Raw genomic sequence first — 15744 nt, 5'->3', positions numbered from 1 at the left:
ATTATTGAGCTGCTTTTCCTGGTAGCTGCAAGTCACCCATGTTTCACAGCCATATAGCAAGGTGCTGACAATACAGGCCTTATAAATCATCAGCTTGGTCCTAAGGATCAGCTTGGTGTTATCCCATGCACGTTTTGTGAGTCAGCCAAAGGTGGTAGCTGCTTTTCCTAGGCGTGTAAAGAGCTCTGGATCAAGGGACAGACTGTCTGTCACCGTGGACTCGAAGTAGCAGAATTTGCTAACCATTTCCAGTGGGTGTTACTCAGTGTGATCGGGACAGAGATACAACACCTTGTCCCATGACCACAGTTTTCTTGAAGTTTTTACTCAAGGAGAACAGGTTACAGGCATGGGAGAGACAGTCCATGAGTCTTTGTAGCTGAGTTTCTGTGTGAGCGACTAGCACAGCATCATCAACGTAGATGAGTTCCCTGATCAGGTCACGATGTGTTTTTGTCTTCGCTTTCAGCCTTGATAGACTGTAGAGCTTGCCGTTTGATCGACTGTGCAAGTAGACTCCTTCCATATCTGCAGGGAAGGCAAAGATCAGGAGCATGGAGAAGAAGATGCCAAACAGAGTGAGGGCTAGGACACAACCCTGTTTGACTCCATTTTTCACACCGAAACTGTCAGAAGTGTAGAGTTCAAACTGTACGATGCAGTGCATGTTGTCATGGAAGGAGTGGATGAGACTGAGGAACTTCAGTGGACAGCCAATTTTACTCAAAATCTTGTAGGCCCTGCTCTGCTGACAGTGTCGAAAGCCATAGTGAGATCTACCCTGTTCCCTAACTTCTCTTGTAGCTGGCGTATAGCAAAGATCTGCTTCTCTCTCCAAAGATGCTGTCTGAGCTGCTGAGTATTTCCAGCATTTTCTGTTTTTATGTCCACAGTAGATCTGCTGGCATGGAAACTGCTCTGTGCTTCCGGGAGCATTTGGTCTGCAAGTAGATGGAGTCTTTTAAGTATGACCCTAGCAAAGGCCTTCCCTGTGGTGCTGAGGAGTGAACTGCCAGCAGTTGTTACGGTCTCCTCTGTCACCTTTGATTTTGTATACAGACCATATTTATGTAGTGGTTTTTATGAACCTAGCATTTCAAAGTGCAACTTAAGAATTATACTCAGCTGAGCATAGAAGTTGTGGGTATAACTTTTATGCCAGTGCAACTCATTCATGGAAAACCAAATATTAGCATTTCATTTTAAACATCAGAGACAATGCAGTGTTGTAAGGTAAATGCATTGAAAACTAATGTAATCACTCCTTGTCTCTGGTCTGTTGAGAACTTTTTGTGCATGTTGGTAGAAAGAGTAACATTTTGAAGTGATGTGTGCAGTACATATGAACACCAGCCATAGTCTCTTGAGTATGTATGGGAATATGTTTAACATTGGAGATGGACAGTTTCCTTCAGGTAATTTCATAGTGACTTGAAGCAGAGGTTATGTGAAAACTCTTCTTCCTTCACAGTTGGAAGATAGGTTGAGCTTAAAGCAAAGTCAGCACATTTCCCTCACTCAAGTAATTACAAGAACTTCTCACTAAACATCATGTACTGCTGAAGGATTAATTAGTGGCCAGATATTAATCAATTACACTCATTTGCAACAAAAAAACTGTTAATGCATGCACCAGTAATTTTTGTTAGCAGTTTTGTAAGCCACACTCAGTCAAAGCACGTTTTAATCCTTTGAATTTGCCATATGCTGCAGTCGCATTTCTTCACAGTTTCAGTCACAGAAAAAAGTACTTCAGACACCTTGAATAATTAGAAGATCTGAGCTTACCATAAATTTCCATTGGTGCTGCTGTGCCTTGCATGTGAAGATGAATCCTTCACCTTGAGCTGTTGACAGGGACCCAGGAGGCTGTGCTCTGTACAACGAGGACTTATAAGGTGTAGAACCAGCATGAAATTGTTCAGACAGCTGGCCTTGCTACCGCTAAAGGATAAGCTGTTTTTCATGACTGTCAATATTGTATAATTAGATAACAATGATGTGTCACATTTTCTAGGTTCTTTGAGGCATAATTTATCAACACAAACATATTTAACAATGAAGAAAATCTAATACTGTGCTGTGTTCAAGATTCAAAATTCCAACAAATAAATAGAGATAACATAGTAAAACAAATAATTCTTGAAGCTAACTTCTGACAATTCTTTATTGAAAAGTAGTCTCTTAACAGAAATTAAACATTATTATTATTGAGGTGTTTATTAAATAGTCCCTTTGTTTTTATGGACTTTAAATGGCAAACATTTTGGAAACTTGTTTATTATTAGTAACAGTAATAATACTTGCATTTATATACTGCTTGTCTCAGTTTAAGGTGTTGGAAAGAATATCACGCCACGAATTACATAGAATTTACAGCTCAGAGGCAGGCCATACAACTCAACTGATCTGTGCCGTTGTTTTGCACCACACGAAGCTCTTTCCACGCTATATCATCTAACCCTATCAGCACGCCCTTCTACTTTCTGAAGTACAGCAACTGCTGTTGTAGTAGACAGTTTCAAGCCTGCAACTCCTAATCCTGACAAATCATCCTTCATAATTGGTTTTGGATTCTATACCTGTTGTGATCTTTTCAATTTGCCATGTATTTGAAGAATTTAGACAGTATGATTTTCATAGAATCATAGAAAATTTAAGGCACAGAAAGAGGCCATTTGTCCCATCATGTCTGTACTGGCTGAAAAACAATCCACTTATTCCAATCCCATCTTCCAGCATTTGGTCCGTAGCCCTGCAGCTTACGGCACTTGAGGTGCATATCCAGACTCCTTTTGAATGAGTTGAGGGTCTCTGCCTCAATGACCCTTTCAGGCAATGAGGTCCAGACCATTACCATCCTCTGGGTGAAAAAGTGTTTCCTCATCTCCCCTCTAATTTTTCTACCAATCGCTTTAAATCTATGCCCTCTTGTCACTGATCTCTCTGCTAAGGTGAATAGGCCCTCCACCTCCTCTCTATCCAGGCGCCTCCAAATTTTGTATCTTTCAATCAGATCTCCCCTCCGCTTTCTCTTCAAGGAGAACAACCCCAGCCTATCCAATCTTTCCTCGTAGCTGCATTTTTTCAGCCCTGACAACATCCTCATAAATCTCCTCTGTACCCTCACTAGTGCAATTACATCCCTTCTGTAATGAGATGACCAGAACTGCACACAGTACTCAAGTTGTGGTCTAACCAATGAGTTATACATTTCCAGCATAACCTCCCTGCTCTTATATTCTATGCCTCTGCTAATAAAGGAAAGGATTCCATATGCCTTCTTAACCACCTTATCGACCTGTCCTGTTACCTTCAGGGATCTTTGGACATTCACTCCAAGTTCCCTTACTTCCTCTACACTTCTCAGTATTTTCCCATTAATCGTGTATTCCTTAGCCTTGTTTGAACTTCCCAAATGCATCACCTCACACTTCTCGAAGTTGAATTCCATTTGCCACTTTTCTGCCCATCTGAACAGACCATCAATATCTTCCTGCAGCCTACAACTATCCTACTCGCTATCTACCACACGGCCAATCTTTGTGTCATCCGCAAAACTTTTGATCATGCCCCCTACATTTACATCCAAATCATTAATATACACCACAAAAAGCAGAGGGCCCAGTACTGAGCCCCGCGGAATGCCACTGGAAACAGCCCTCCAGTCGCTAAAACAGCCGTCAACAATTAACCTTTGTTTCCTGGCACTGAGTCAATTTTGTATCCACCTTGCTGCATTTCCCTGGATCCCATGGGATTTTATTTTTTTAACCAGTCTACCATGTGGGACCTTATCAAAAGCCTTGCTAAAATCCATGTAGACCACATCAATTGCACTACCCTCATCTATCTTCCTTGTTACTTATTCATAAAATTCGATCAAGTTGGTCAAACAAGACCTTCCCTTAACATATCCTTGCTGACTATCCTTGATTAACCTGTGTCTTTTTAAATGACAGTTTATCCTGTCTTTCAGAATAGATTCCAATAATTTGCCCGCTACTGAGGTTAGATTGACTGGCATGTAATTATTCGGTCTATCCTTTGCTTCCTTTTTAAATAGAGGTACAACGTTAGCAGTTCTGCAATCCTCCCGCACCACACCTGTATCCAGTGAACACTGGAAAATGATGGTCAGACCCTCTGCTATTTTCTCTCTCGCTTCTTTTAACAGTCTAGGATACATTTCATCTGGTCCTGGTAATTTATCACTTACAAGGATGCTAATCCCATTAATACTTCCTCTCTGCCTATGTTTATCACATCCAATACTTCAAACTCTTCCTCCTTAACCACAATATCTGCATCGTCCCCCTCTTTTGTGAAGACAGAAGCAAGTATTCATTAAGAACCATACCAATATCTTCTGCTCCTACACATAGGTTACCTTTTTGGTCTTTTATGGGCCCTACTCTCTCCTTAGTTATCCTTTTACTCTTAATGCATTGATAAAACATCTTTGGGTTCAACTTGATTTTTCTTGCCAATATTCTTTCATGCCCTCTCTTTGCTTTCCTAATTTCCTTTTTGATTTCACCCCTCCACTTTTTAGATTATTAGATTAGAGATACAGCACTGAAACAGGCCCTTCGGCCCACCGAGTCTGTGCCGAACATCAACCACCCATTTATACTAATCCTACACTAATCCCATATTCCTACCAAACATCCCCACCTGTCCCTATATTTCCCTACCACCTACCTATACTAGTGACAATTTATAATGGCCAATTTACCTATCAACCTGCAAGTCTTTTGGCTTGTGGGAGGAAACCGGAGCACCCGGAGAAAACCCACGCAGACACAGGGAGAACTTGCAAACTCCACACAGGCAGTACCCGGAATCGAACCCGGGTCCCTGGAGCTGTGAGGCTGCAGTGCTAACCACTGCGCCACTGTGCCGCTCCTCACGGCTTTCTGTAGTATTGAGTTCTCGGTGTCGGACATAAGCGTTTATTTTCTGCTTTATATTCCCCTGCAGGCTCCTTGACCTCCATGGAACTGTAGATTTGGCCACCTCACCCTTTTTCTTTGTGGGAACATATTTACCTTGAACCCCTTGAATCTCCTCTTTAAATGCCTCCCACTGTTCTGACACTGAGTTACCTTCAAGTAGCTGTTTCCAGTCCACTTTCACTAAATCACTCCTCAGTTTTATAAACTTGGCCTTGCCCCAATTGAGAACTCTAACTCCTGTTCTATCTCTGTCTTTTTCCATAATTATGTTAAAACTGACTGAATTATGATCACTATAACCAAAATGCTGTCCCACTGCCACTCCTTCCACCTGCCCATCTTCATTCCTAAAACTGTCTAAAACTGCACCCTCTATACTTGGACTTTCTAGATACTGGGCAAAAAAGTTCTCCTGAATGCACCTCAAGAATTCTGCTCCCTCAATTCCTTTCACACTAAAACAATCCCAGTTATTATTGGGATAATTAAAGTTCCCTACTGCCCTATTGTTCTTGCACTACTCAGACATTTTCCTCCATATCTGCTCTTCTATCTCCCTCTGACTGTTTGGGGGTCTTTAGTACACTCGCAGCAGTGTGATTTCCCTTTTTTTGTTCCTTAGCTCAATCCATATGGCTCATTTAATGAACCTTCCAACATATCATCCCGCCTCACAGCTGTAATAGTTTCCTTGACCACAATAGCCACTCCCCCTCCTTTCTTATCCCCCAACCCATCGCGTCTGAAAACCCTGTAACCAGGAACATTGAGTGCCATTCCTGTCCCTCCTTAAGCCATGTTTCCATAATAGTTATGATATCATACTGCCACATGTCTATCTGTACCCTCAGCTCATCTGCTTTATTTGCTATACTCCTTGCATTAAAATAGATACCCTTGAGCACTGCCAAACTCTTTTTCTTAAATGTTCTAACCTTCGTTTTCTCTGTCTTCCAGACTCGTCCATTAATTTTCTGCCTTCCATTTTTTAATTTCTGATTTTGTCCTAGCTGAGTCTACCCTCAGGTCCCCATCCCCCTGCCAAACTAGTTTAAGCCCTCCCCAGCAGCACTAACAAAATGTCGCACAAGGAACTCAGCCCTGGCTGTATTCAGGTGCAACCCTTCCGGCCTGTACAGATCCCATCTCCCCCAGAGCCAGTCCCAATGTCCCAGGAATCTGAAGACCTCCCTCCTGCACCATCTTTCCAGCCATGCATTCATCTGTCTTATCCTTCAATTTCTATACTCACTTGCACGTGGCACTGGGAGTAATCCAGAGATGATTACTTTTGAGGTCCTGCTTGCTAATTTCTTACCTAGCTCCCTAAATTCTGACTACAAGACCACGTCCCTCTTTCTACCTGTCATTGGTTCCGATGTGGACAACAACTGCTGGCTGTTCACCCTCCCCCTTCAAGATGCTGTGTAGCCGCTCAGTGACATCCTTGACCCTGGCACCAGGGAGGCAACACATCATCCTGGATTCACGTCTGTGGCCACAGAAACGCCTGTCTGTTTCCCTGACTATTGAATCACGTATCACTACGGCTCTTCCAGTCTTCTCTGTACCCCGCTGTACAACTGAGCCACCCATGGTGCCATGGACTTGACTCTGGCTGCACTCCCCCGGTGAAGCATCACTTTCCTCAGTATTCAGAATTGAATACCTATTGAAGAGTGAGATGCACTCAGGGGTCTCCTGCACTACCTGCCTGATTCTTTTTGACTGTCTGCTGGTCACACATTCCCTCTCTCCCTGCATACTCTTAAGCTGTGAGGTGACCACATCTCTAAATGTGCTATCCACGTAGCTCTCATCCTCATGAATGCACCGCAGTTGCCCAGCTGCTGCTCAAGCTCCAAAACCTGGAGCTTAAGCTGCTTCAATTGAAGGCACTTCCGCACAAATGGTTCTCCAGGAGCTCTCATATAGCACAGGAGGTGTACTCTTGAGGTTGAAGCAACCCTGCCATTCCTTTATTTATTAGTTGACCCTTTGCTACTGCTTAAAAAAAAACTTACCAATACTACAGCAGCTCAGAATTATTGATAAACCCTTACTAGTACTGATAAATCCTACTAAAAATCAATACAGTTCACTAGTTAAAAGAAACCTTATTAAAAAAAAAATACCAGCTACTCATTATTATTAAGCTATTAACACACACAGTGTAACAGTAGTGTACTAACCCAGCTATTTTGTACAGATGTCTTTTTGAAAAGATTGTACTTATACTGCAGAGATAGTGGATGCACTGGTTATGATTTTCCAAAATTTCCTGGATTCTAACACAATCCCACTGGATTGGAACTTATTAATTGGAAGTTAACACCGCTATTCAAGAAAAGAGGGAGAGAGAAAACAAGGAACTACAGACCAGTTAGCCTGACATCAGTTGTCAGGAAAATGCAGGAATCTATTATTAAGGAAGGTTTAACAGTGCACTGAGAAAATTACAGCATGATCTGAAAAAGTCAACATGGTTTTACAAAAGAGAAATTGTGTTTGACAAATTCACTAGAGTTTTCTGAGGATGTAACTAGTAGGATAGATAAAGGGTCCAAGTAGATATAGTGTACTTGGATTTTCAAAAGGCATGCAATAAGGTACCACATAAAAGGTTAATATGCACGATAAGGGCTTATGCAGTTGGGGTAATATATTAGCATGGATGGAGGTTTGGTTAATGGACAGGAAGCAGAGAGTAGGGATAAACAGAATTTTCAAGTTGGCAGGACATAACTAGTGGAGTGCTGCAAGGATCAGTGCTGGGGCCTCAGATGTTTGCAATCTATAGAGTAATACTTAAGGTAAGGGGCAGGAGGTTTAGAGGGGATTTGAGGAAAAAAATTTCACCCAGAGGGTGGTTGGAATCTGGAACGCACTACCTGAAGGGGTAGTAGAGGCAGGAACCCTCACAACATTTAAGAAGTATTTAGATGAGCACTTGAAACGCCATAGCATACAAGGCTACGGGCCAAGTGCTGGAAAATGGGATTTGAATAGTCAGGTGTTTGATGGCCGGCACAGACATGATAGGCCGAAGGGTCTGTTTCTGTGCTGTATAACTCTATGACTCTAATATATCTAAGTTTACTGATCATACAAAGCTTAGTGGGAATGTAAGCTGTGAGGAGGACACAAAGAGGCTGCAAAGAGATTATAGACAGAGTATTAAGTGGGCAACAAGACAGCATTTGGAGTATAATATGGGGAAATGTTAGGCTATTTACTTTGGTAGTAAGAATAGAAAAGCCGAATATTTTTAAAAGGCGAGAAGCATTTAAATGTTGATGTTCAGAGACACTTTTGTGTCCTTGTACAACGAACACAAAGTTAGCATCCAGGTGCATCAAGCAATTAGGAAGGCAAATGGCATATTGGCCTTTATTGCAAGGGGATTGGAGTAAAGAATAAGGAAGTCTTGCTATAATTGTACAGGGCTTTGGTGAGACCACACCTGGAGTACTGTGCGCAGTTTTCATCTCCATATCTAAGGAAGGATATACTTGCATTGGAAGCGGTTCAGCGGGTTCACTGGATTGGTTCCTGGGGCGAGAGGGTTGTCCGATGATGAGAAGATGAGTAAATTGGGCCTGTACTGTCTGGAGTTCAGAAGAATGAGAGGCGATCTCATTGAAACATACAAGATTCTGAAGGGACTTGACAGGGTAGACACTGAGAGGTTTTTTTCCCGTGGCTGGTAAATCTAGAATATGGGGGCACAGTCTTAGGATAAGGAGTTGATCATTTAGCACTGAGATGAGGAGAAATTTCTTCATTCAAGTCGTTCTGGATCTTTGGAATTCTCTTCCCCAGAGGGTCGTGGATGGCCCATTATTGAGCATATTCAAGGCTGAGATAGATTTTTGGTGTCTCAAGGAGTCAAGGGAGAAGGGGATGGGCAGGAATGTGCAGTTGAGGCAGAAGATTAGCCATGATTGTATTGGATGGCAGAGCAGGCTCAAGGGGCCGTATGGTCTAGTCCTGCTCCTACTTCTTAAGATTTATTTTATCTTCCAATACATGTACATTTGCTCCAAAGTCAGGTCCCCAACCTTTAGTTTCTAGTCATGGATCTTCCTTGATGTTGGGAAAAGATCTGTACTGATCATTGCTGCAGAACCTCATTGCTGTGCTGTATGACATAGTATTCTATAGTATTTACAGCACTGAAACAGGTCGTTCAGCCCAACAGGTACATGCAGTGTTTATGCTCCACACAAATCTCCACTCACCCCTTCTTCCACTAACCCCATCAACATATCCTTCTATTCCTTTCTCCCTTATGTGTTTATCCAGCTTCCCCTTTCACACATCTATGTTCATTGCCTCAGTTATTTCTTGTCGTAGCATGCTCCACATTTGAACCACTCGCTGGGTGAAGAGGTTCCTCCTGATTTATTAGTGACTATCTTATATTTATGGCCCCTACTTCTGGTCTCCCCTGCAAGTGGAAACATCTCCCCTATTGAATCCTATCATACTCTTGAAGAGTATACCCCTCAATCTTATATTTTCTAGAGCCCCAGCCTGTTCAATATTTCCTCATAGGTATAATCTCTCAGTTCTGGTGCATTCCAGTAAATTGTTTTTGCACCTTCTCCAGTGCCTTTATATGCATTTTCATAATATGAAGACCAAAACTGTTAATAGTACGCCAAATCTTGTCTAACCAAGGTTCTGTACAAGTTCAACATGACTTGTCTTCTTTTCAATTTTATCTCTCTAGAAATGAATCCCCAGTACTTTGTTTACATTTTATAGGACCTTATTAATCTGTGTTGCTACTTTTAGTGATTTGTACATCTCTACCTCAGATCCTTCGGCTCTTCTACCCCATTTAGACACTTATGAATGGACTGACAGGTCAGCCCAAATAATCAATAATGGCACACACGAATTCAAGCATCATCAGAAACTTGCATTACTTTTATTTCGGTGGTGGTTTCTCTCCAGAGCCTCCTTGGAACACTAATTCATGAAGGTGGTAAATGGTTAAAATGGCACCAAGCTGCCATGATGGCAATGGAGATTCAGAAATGAGTTAACTTTCTGGAGTAGGCTAGGTAATCCACACCTGAACTGTGCATGTCCAACACTTTAGGCCACTTGGATGGTTGATCAGCCACGCTGATGACTAACCAGCACTCACTAATGATACCTGGAGCGATTAGAACTGTAATTGAGACCTGGAATTCTTTCACATGACCCTGCAAAGCTAATACAATTACAGGTGGTTTGATGGGATAAGGATTGGGGAAGCTTAAAAGTGCTTTGTACCAGTAGGCTGTATAGATATTGCTGGCTAAGTTCCATCTTATACATACTATGGGCTGGATTTTGTAGAGGAGATGGGGCTCCCAGTGCCAGGCCGAAAAGGGGGAGGGAACCCTGTCTCGCCCTTTTGAGCACCACCCCCACCCCTGGCACGATCCTCAGTTGTTCCAGAGGCGAAATTTCTGATGCTGGGACATACATCCCTTTGAAGACGGGGATCCTGCCTCCAAGAGCTGCCAGCCAGTCAGAAGGCTGACAGCTGAGCAATATCGGCAGTGCCACCGGGAGCAGTGGCCACTGCCAAGCCCAGTGCTGGAACCACGGACCTCAGGTAAGTGAAGGGGGTTCCGGGGCCAGTTCAGAAGGCCTCGGCGAGGCGCCATGGTGTGGTGCTTAAAAGTGTGGGATGTAGGGTCCTGGGAGATGCAATGTTTCCCAACCAGGGCCCTCCCCTACCCCACCCAAGCCCGCCGGGAGGGTGCCTCGTTTGACAAGGTGCACTCCCCATGTATCGGAGGACCCCCTCCTCCCCCCCCCCCCCCCCCCACCTCAGCGCACCCCCTACCACCCATCGCAATTCTATTGGCCCCCACCTCTGATCCCGGCTCAGGGTGGGGAGGCGGGGGGAGCTGTTAAAGTGCTGGGGAGCTGCATCGAGGTGGGCTTCCTGATACAGTCCCACCTCTAGTCCATTTTAATAGCAGCAGGAACCGCAGCGGCTCAGCCAGCTGCTCACCAGAGGTGGGCAGCCAGTTTAGGCAAATAAAAGTCCAATTAAGGGTCATTTTCCCAGGCTGTCAGCAATTTGCCAGTGGTAGAAACCCTCCCACTCCCCAGGCTGCCAGCTGTATGGAGACAGCCTCCCATTGGCTTTATGGAGGAGGGGGGCATCGCATTCAGAGGTTCCGTGGCCCAAGGAGGGCTCCCTGGCGGCAAAGGCTGTCCCCACAGCCCCAGTGCTGGAGCAGTTACCAGGGCTTGCCTGACTGGCTCGGGCAGACAAAAATTTTTTCCAGCACTCCTGAGATGGTGACTCGAAATGGAGGTGCCCTCTTGTTCTCCTTGCAGGCTCAGCAGTGGCCACCTCTCTCGATGTCGCTGCAGAGCTGCCAGACCTCTGATTGGGCCGGCAGCATGGAAAGCATAGATAAGGGGTAAGCCATTTAGGACTGAGATGAGGAGGGATTTCTTCAACCAGAGAGTGGTGAACCTGTGGAATTCCCTACCACAGAAAGCATTTGAGGCCAAATCATTAAATATATTCAAGAAAGAGTTATATTTAGTTCTTCGGGCTAAAGGGATCAAGGGATACAAGGAGAAAGCGGGAACAGGGTACTGAGTTTGGATGATCAGTCATGATCGTAATGAATGACAGTGCGGGCTCGAGGGGCCGAATGGCCTACTGCTGCTCCTATTTTCTATGTTTCTATGCCATCTTTAATTGGACAGCATGCTTGGAGGCCACCATCGGGAAGATTGTGATTGCAGTCCCCCTGCCCGCCCACACGGGCTCAGGACCTGCATTTGCTCCCCACATTGGGACTCACCCTCTGCCAGTAAAATCCCTGCCGTTGGGCTGGATTTTGTTGAGCTTCCGACGTCAGGCTCCATGGTGGGGGGGCAGTGGGCCGGAAGATTATGCTGGCAGTGGCCCACCACGGAGCCCATCACCAGGAATGCCTGGCCTGATCTTCCCGATGGCAGGAAAGCTCCGTGGCGGCACATCCGCCGCTCTGCGGTGAGACCTGGATTTCAATATTCAAATTAGCTATTTAAATACATTTAAATGGAAGCCGAAGCGATCTTACCAGCGGCTCTGGATCTTCCGAGTGACATACAGAACTCCTGCGCATTCACTTTTCCGTCCAGGGAAAGCTGGGGCCACCGAGGTGGGGAAGGGAGAACTCTGCATTTGTAGTGAAGTGGAGGGAAAGGGAAGGGGTCAACTCTGCATTTTCAGTGTAGTCGGGGAGGAGGGGAATGGTTGAACTCTGCACTTAGTGCATTTGGGATGGAAAAGGAGTAATCTGGGCTTTTCTGGTGTAGTTGGGGGGATGGTTCAAACTATTTTTTGTGGCCTTGTGGGGTGGGGAGAATGGGGTCATCTTTGATCTGTCAATGCAGGTCTGGCAGCCCTTTAAAAATGGCGCCAGTGCCTGCGCAGAAACAGGCAAGGCCACCCTGCCACGTGATTGGGGGGGGTGGTTAGGGGGGGAGGCGACCGCCGTGCATATTATAATGAGCCGCCGGGCTGAAGATCGTGGCAGCGTGGCCTGTGTGTGCGGGCCACCATTCTTTTTGCCCGCTGCTGCTATTGGCAGCACGAAAACAAAATTCAGCCCATGCTTGTCTCTGTAGGCATAATATATCCTTATGGGGAGAGAGTGTGAACTCCATAACCAAACAAAATGTTTTCATGGTTTCAACTCCCAGTAATTTGTTTAATTAACTCTTTAAAAAATGTTAATGGGTTTTCATATTCATGAGATCCTTCACTAATAAAGAAAACAGTGCTTTTCAGTGCCCCTCTTTGTATTACAGTGCTGTCTGTAAATGCTACATGGAATCATAAAATGGTTACAGCCCAGAAGGAGGCCATTCAGCTCACCGTGACCATGCCAGGTCTCTGCAAAACTCACCTGATCCCACTCCCCCCACCTTTTCCCAGTAGCCCTGCAAATTTTTTCTCTTCATAAAATTGACCAATTCTCTTTTGAAAGCCTTGATTGAATCTGCTTCCACCACACTCTTAAGCAGTGCATTCCAAATCCTAACCACATGAGATGATTTTAAACTGTTGCCATTGATCCTCACTTCCCCAGTTAGATTTATTCACTGGTTAGAAAAATTAGACCTCTGTTGTCCAATATATTATACAGCCCACCACATGTGGCTAATTGGAAATCCAAATGTGGCTAATTGCATTTTTGATGAGTAAATAAAAATGAGTAATCAACACAGTCATTAGGCATGTGATCTCAATACACATTTGCATTGCATATTCATATTTACTTTAATTTTTTTGTTGATTTTTTTTGTGAAATGGTAAGGTGAAAAGCATGCAGGAGTTTTTTGCGTGCTTTACTTTCTTGGCTACTAGTTAATGATTATTTACTGAAATTATGTGCAACACAAGTGAAAATGGTATACATCAGCACCATGAAACCATTCGAATAGTGTATGGAGTCCTCATTATGATCAGCTCAACCAATCGGAGCACCAGACCAGCAGAAGAAAGCAAGCCCAGCCAATATTAACCTGCTGCAGAATGGCAAATCATCTTAAAGGGCAAACAATATCAAACTGCATTCTAGCCAGAAAGCAGGGAGTCAATGTAGCACTTGCAACTGCTGCACACAAGCCAAGAAGCTGCACCACAATGTGTAGTGTCTGATAAATTGATGCTAGAATTCCAAATTTTAGTGAAAAAGACTGCAAAGTTTTACACCAAAAGGTGATAGATGTTTGTTGAATAAAGATATAATTGAATTGACCATTATTGTTTGCCTGGTCAATGTGATCTCCTGGATTGGTTGTAGTTGCCTGAAGAGGTCGGAGAGGAATTTTCTAAATTATCTGTGTGTTTTTTTGCTGCTCCCAGATAGGAAGTATCTAGTTATGCTGCTCATGACATCATGAGAGTCTGGCAGATTAGGATCAGCTGATTTTCTCTTACCAACCATTTTTGTATGTTTGTATATACATGTGATGTACATTTACCTGAATTGTGTGAGGTATATGTCGCAACTCAAACCTGTATTTATATAGTATCTTTAACATAGCAAAACATCCCAAGGTGCTTCATAGGAGCATGATCAGACAAAAATTGACACTGAACCAAAGGAGGAGATATTAGGACCAGTGACCAAATTCTTGGTCAAAAGGGTAGGTTTTCAGCAGTGGTTTAAAAGAGGAGAGAGAGGTGTAGCGATTTGGTGAGGGAAATTCAGAGCTTAAAGCCTAGACAACTGAAGGCATGGTCACCAGTGGTGAGGTGAAGAAAATAGGGGGAGGCACAAGACTTGGAGGAACACAGAGTTCTCAGACGGTTGTAGTGCTGAAGGAGATTAGAGGGATAGTGAGGGGTGGGGCCGACAAGGAATTTGAACAAGTGCATAATAATTTTAAGATGAAGTGTTGGTGGATTGTGAGCCGATGTAGATGAACAAGCATAGGGTTGATGGGTGATGGCCCTTTTTAAACCCATTTGATACCGTGCCAACATGATGTGACAATGGCTTGTCAAGCAAAGCTGGTACTATTCCATTGGAAGATTCCAACTCAAGTTGCACTGTCATTTTTGCCTTGATGCGTAGTTATTCTTGTTGTGTTATTGTCTTCTTCAGCAATAAGGTACCAAACAATCTTGAGTTGAAAGGTAATCCAGTTCTGATGAAAGGTCACAGACCTGAAAAATGAACTCTGCTTCTCTCTGCACAGATGCTGCCTGACCTGCTGAGTATTTCCAGCACTTTCTGTTTTTAATCCAGGAGTGGGTTCTTGAATGATTAAGTAACAGGTTTACAAGAGAGCTCCATAACACATGTGTGACCAGATGACTAACAAAACTCCAACTGAGCTAACATGTGTTGGTTGATGTCACTCTCTGTGATGATGCATGACGTACTCAGATACAGCATGTACATAACAAAAGAAAACAGTTTTGGAACAATATTTACATAAGCACTGACTTTCAGGTCCTTCAGTCAAGTGTCTCTATAATGTACAGGTGGTCTACTGACTCGACCTGATCTTGTCACTGTGTAACTTGATTGTAAACTAGACTTGGCAACTTTTCTTTCTCATGACCTGCCTGTGTATTCTGACAGTCTTCCTGTGCTTGGGCATTACATTTGTCACTTTTCTTCGCTACATTCTGGGGGTTGGAATGTGGACATGTACACAAAGCAATACGGTTGTCAGGCACAATTATTTTAGTTCCCTAAGCAGACATCGGTTTCTTTTTAGTATTGCTCCATGAAGGGTGGTAACTTCATACCATCTTGGTTCAGTGCAGATTTTGGACACCATGTTCCCTCCTGTGGATGGATCACTCGAACTTTCTGTCCAGTCTGTAATGGCAGAAATTTCACACCTATGTGTTTGTCATGCACAGCTTTCATCTTCTCTTGATTCGCAATCAGTTTGTCCTGTATTGATGAAGATTTGATGAAGTGATGACTTGGGAGAGTTGTCTCTAATTTGTCTTCCAAACATAATTTCTGCAAGTGATGGTAATTCTGTGCCAATTGGTGTTGCCCTTAAATGTAACATGTAGACCTTGCTTTGTTGCTCGACACTTCACAATCAGTGATTTGACTGTGTGTACCATTTTTTTTGGCTGGGCTGTTCAGCCTGTGGTAATGTGGTGAAGATGTAACATGGTTCACTGCCCATTTCTTACCGTTACGATAGTGTTTCTATTTTTTAAATATATTTTTTGAGGCCATGTGTTAAAACTGAAAAGATTCCATGGATGTGTTTTTGTGTTTTGTTTTAAACC

The sequence above is a fragment of the Heterodontus francisci genome, chromosome 14 (assembly GCF_036365525.1).
Source record: "Heterodontus francisci isolate sHetFra1 chromosome 14, sHetFra1.hap1, whole genome shotgun sequence".
Classification (NCBI taxonomy): Eukaryota; Metazoa; Chordata; class Chondrichthyes; order Heterodontiformes; family Heterodontidae; genus Heterodontus; species Heterodontus francisci.
This window is presented reverse-complemented; position numbering follows the sequence as displayed.